This window comes from Tupaia chinensis, unplaced genomic scaffold, assembly GCF_000334495.1.
Source record: "Tupaia chinensis unplaced genomic scaffold, TupChi_1.0 Scaffold000086_1, whole genome shotgun sequence".
Taxonomy (NCBI): Eukaryota; Metazoa; Chordata; class Mammalia; order Scandentia; family Tupaiidae; genus Tupaia; species Tupaia belangeri.
The window spans coordinates 2,533,431-2,536,930 of NW_006159548.1; the positions used below are offsets into that span (position 1 = coordinate 2,533,431).

The following is a 3,500-nucleotide window of genomic DNA, read 5'->3' on the forward strand; positions in this document are numbered from 1 at the left end:
TGCTTACCAGTCAGGACCCTTTCATTAGCCTATACTAAAACCACATTTAAAAAGCCAAACCGAAAAGGCATTTTACTGACTCGTGTAGCTGAAAAGTCTAGATGTCAATTTGAGAAATGGATCAGGGGGCTCAATAATGTTATCAGGATGTGAAGTTCATTCTCATTCTGTTTCTCCCTGCCTTCTCACCCTATTCACCCCAACTCTCTCCTACATACTCCATATCCCCCCCTCTTTCTTTTGTTCATTTTATCTTACTTCTGTTTTCCTTTGGGTTGGTTTCAATTCACTTTCAAGATCTTTCCAAGTACAAAATGTCAGTATCCAAGGTTAGCACTCCCAAAAAGGTGTGTCTTCCACCAGACTGGGTCACGTATCTTCAAGGTGATAATTGTTATCTATTGTATCTGGCCAGATGTAGGCCACATACAAATCCTGGAATTATTCAATCTTCTTTCAAAGTGGGAGGTTTATGCACCTACAAAAAAAAAAAAAATTAGGGCCATAAATAATTAAAAGTCACTTCATAGACTATATAAGATAAAGGTCATGGTTAATTGTTGTTTTCATATACTATCTTCATATGCTATGAACAGAAAATTCAAATTTTAATAATAGATTAAAATATTTTAAAATAGCCTTGATTTTACATATTACTATATAGAGAGTATAGGAGAAGTGTTACAGGAGAAAAAGAATGCTAGAAAAAAAGGAACAGAAAGGGAAAGACCATGGATGGATGAAGAGACAGCAGAGCAGGAGGAAGAAAGGCAGTCACAGAGAAGAGACTTACCAAAGAAGCGGAGTGAGGAACTACAGTGAAAACTCCACCTTCCAATCCCTATGCATAAAAATGAAGGAAAAGGCTCAGCTGGTGGTGTGGTGGTTGAGGTGGCTAGATCCCACATGGCGGCCTGCACAGTTTGAGTCCTGGACCCAAAGACTTGAAACACACACCAGGAGCATGTGCTTGCATGCTCAAAATCCCCAAAGGAGGGAGAAATAGAAGAGAAAGGACTGTGGCAAAACCGTCTCCCACGAGGATTGGAGAGGGGGGTGCTTCCTCACTCTCCCTTTGTCTCTGTTTTTTTTTTCAATGAGTCCACATACCCTCTGGCAACATTTTTTAAGAAAACTAAAAATCAAAGAAAAACAAAGAGAGGATAATGAAAGTTTGGTCACATGGGAAAAAATAATCTTGGACAAAATAAAAAGGAAAATAGCAATTTAAGACATTGTTAACCAGAATTATATAAGAATAATATCTGATACATAGTTGGTTTGTTGAATGAATAAAACCTTGCATTTTTAATATAGAAGGGCATTTGAAAAAAAATTAGCAAAAAATCATCGAAGACCGTGGTCAAGAGAAATATAAAGGGGACCAGCAGTCGGCGTAACGGCTATGTCGCTGAACTCCCATGTAGTCAACCCTGGTTCAAGTCCCAGACCCAATGGCTTAAACTCATGCCTGGCGTGTGTGCGTGCGTGCCCAAGATCCTGAGAGGAGAATGGAGGAGAAGGGATTGCAGAATGGCCATCCTCCCGGGGGGTGATTTCTTGCTTTCTATCTCTTTGTCTGTCTCTGTCTTTCTGGCGAGCACATGCACCCTATAGCAAAAACCTCTAAAAAAACAAAAACAAACAAACAAAAAAACCAGAAAGAAATATAAAGGATTGACACACATGTGAAAACAAAAGTGAAATGTTACTGAATCCAGAATGCAAAAGAAATCAATGAGATATTTTTACCTCACCATTGCTAGTGGGAATGTGAATTTGTTCTTTCTCAGAAGACAGTTTTATATTGTATTGCTTCCTTCCTCCTACAGAACAAACACCTTTAAGATTTTGGTGGGACCCCAAAATAAGCATTTATTTCTCATGGAATAAGTTTCCACTGGGATGGTTCTACGTCTTACTGAAATTCTGGCAGGGCCGGGTCTCTTCCATGTATCTTCCATTTTTCTACTAAAACCAGAAGGCTTGCCAGGGCAAGTTTGTCTCATGACAATGGCAGCAGTGCAAGAAGGCAAGTAGAAATGTGCTCAACCTTTCAGGACCCGGGCTTAGATCTGAAGCAGTTAAGCAGATTGGAACTGGCACAGACCATAGCCAAGACACAAGACACCTGTGGTCTATGCCAGTCACAAGCCAAGTCATAAGACAAACTCCAAGGAGCAGGGATAGACATATGTCCCACACAAACCAGAACCACCTCAAGGTTATAGGTTCAGTGGAGGAGGAAGTGGGCCCAATACTCAGCCTTCCACAGGTGTTTTTCTGGAAAACTTTAGTAATAGTTCAGGACTCTCAGGTGAGTAACCCAATACCGAGTCCCACTTGAGTCTGATGTTTTGTCTTCCTCTTAGGCTGTTGTGTTTTGAATGCTCTGAAATGAGGCGTGTGCTGGCCAGTATTTATCAAGGGCTGTGCCTCTCCAGTTCGCTGCTTTATGGGGACTTGCCTTCGCCCTGAAAGCATTTGAGCTTGAGTTCCCTGATACCTAATTATACTACTTCACCATTCTTCCTAATTTTGAAAAATTATAAATTCATCAAGTAGACAAATTAAGATTCAGATACAATAAACATTATATAGCTAAAAATTGGTCTTGTAGATTACATTTCATAACATTTAGAAATTGTTTCAGTAAAATAATGAAAAATACCACAATTTACAGTTATATATAATTATGTGTTCAATTTTATAAGTAAATAATATATGTAAATATTATTAAAAAGAGACTGATAGAATAGGCAAGCAGTGACACAGCAGTAACATCACACTCTGCGAGGCTGACCCACACAAGAAGGTTCTGGGTTCGTGTCCAGGGACCTCTCTAAACATGCTAGCCATGCATGTGTCTATGATTTAGGGGTGACTAAAGCTGGAAGTGAATCACACATGAAGATACTGTTGGGGTGCCCCTCTCTGACTTGCTCATGAAAAAAAATAGAGAAGAGAGGTAAAAAGCAAAATCGAAATATTATAAAACCATCTCTGAACAGTAAGATAATAACAATGGTGTTTTCCTTTGTAACTTTCTGCATTTGATCAATTTCTCACATAAATACTACTTTTATCATGTGAAAACATACATATATAATAGTGGTTAAAGCTCTGAACTCACACGTGGCTGATCACAGTTTGAGTTCCTGACCTGGTGACTTGCATTCTCACTTTCCCTCCCTCTCTCTCTGATGGTGCATGTGCCCTATAGAAAATTTAAAATAATGGGAACCAGCAGTTAGCGTAATGGCTATGTCACTGGACTCCCACGTAGTCGACCGCGGTTCGTGTCCCGGACCCGGTGGCTTAAAACTCACACCGGGCACGTATGCATGCTTGCCCAAGATCCCAAGAGGAGAATGGAGGAGAAGGGATTGCGGCGTGACCATCCCCCCTGGGGGGTGATTTCTCGCTTTCTGTCTCTGTGTCTCTCTCTGTCTGTCTGGTGAGCGCACGCGCCCTGTAGCGAAAAAAAAAATCTCTCCAAA

General features: G+C 40.4%; 1 long non-coding RNA gene across 1 annotated transcript in view; it reads right to left on the reverse strand.

Moving 5' to 3' along the window:
- The window catches only part of LOC102501891 (uncharacterized), an 11,867-nt gene that overhangs the window by 1,363 nt on the left and 7,004 nt on the right, over nt 1–3,500 (reverse strand). The window contains exon 2 of the long non-coding RNA XR_333744.1: nt 259–478. This is a non-coding gene — a long non-coding RNA (uncharacterized LOC102501891). The remainder of the gene's footprint in view (nt 1–258; nt 479–3,500) is intronic.